Source organism: Etheostoma cragini, unplaced genomic scaffold, assembly GCF_013103735.1.
Source record: "Etheostoma cragini isolate CJK2018 unplaced genomic scaffold, CSU_Ecrag_1.0 ScbMSFa_1714, whole genome shotgun sequence".
In the NCBI taxonomy this organism is placed as follows: domain Eukaryota; kingdom Metazoa; phylum Chordata; class Actinopteri; order Perciformes; family Percidae; genus Etheostoma; species Etheostoma cragini.
This window is the reverse complement of record NW_023265797.1, coordinates 24282-25253: the sequence shown is the minus strand read 5'-3', so window position 1 is coordinate 25253 and position 972 is coordinate 24282.

Genomic DNA, 972 nt, shown 5'->3' with positions numbered 1-972 from the left:
CCCATTTATTTACCCTTACAAGACTCATGCTGGGTACTTGTGTACAAAGTCCGGGGTCTCTGGGGCCAATCTGGGAGGTAATATGAGTTTTAAAAAGTACATTTTACTGACAAGTCTGACATGTCCAGACCCTGTTTTAGGGACCCAGTAGGGGTCCTTAGGATGGAACCAGGACCACCAGAATACCTTGATTTTGAAAATCATATATAATATATCAATTTATTACCACTGAAACCCCCTGGTATTCCCAACATGTGTAAAGAGCTTTGCTATTCCCAAGAACAATTAAAGGGTAACTCTGGTTTCTTCCATCCTGGACCATCTGGTCCTGACTTGTTGAGTCTAAGGGACTGATGGGTATTTCCTTCAAAGGTATACCTGGGAGGAGTGGTCCAGAACCTTGAACCAGCTACCCCTGAGTCTCAGCATCCACCCGGGCCAAACCCCCCCACGCCGCCATCTCTGTTTCTTTGGCTTGTCCAGCGAGTCGTACCTGGGATAAAGAAAAGAGTCTTTAGAAAGTCCAGTTGAGTTTCAGTCCTTCCAGATGGTTCTGTCCACAGGACTAAAGGTATCTGCAGGTCCTGGTGATGTGATCTGAGTTCCCACCGGGTTACGTCCCGTCACGACCTCCACCTGACCTTTAAAAACTAAAACATCCCTTTAAAGGACATTTACAACAGATTCTAAGTGTGAGTCAACTCTAAACAATCATGTGATTATTCCCAATCAGATGTCCTGTAAATCCTTTATTATGATTTATCATGAGAGTCCAGAAAGCTCCCAAACATCTGTTGCTATGGTGACGATGTGTTGGTGTCTGGGATTAAAGAATTACAATGAAGGACTCAGAGTCCTGTAGCTCGCACACGCAGGACCATGTTAAAAACCAGAGGCTGCTTTCACACATTTCATCTCATTTCATAACAACTGGTTGTTTTTGGAGTTCAGGAATTTACTTATTGTGTAACG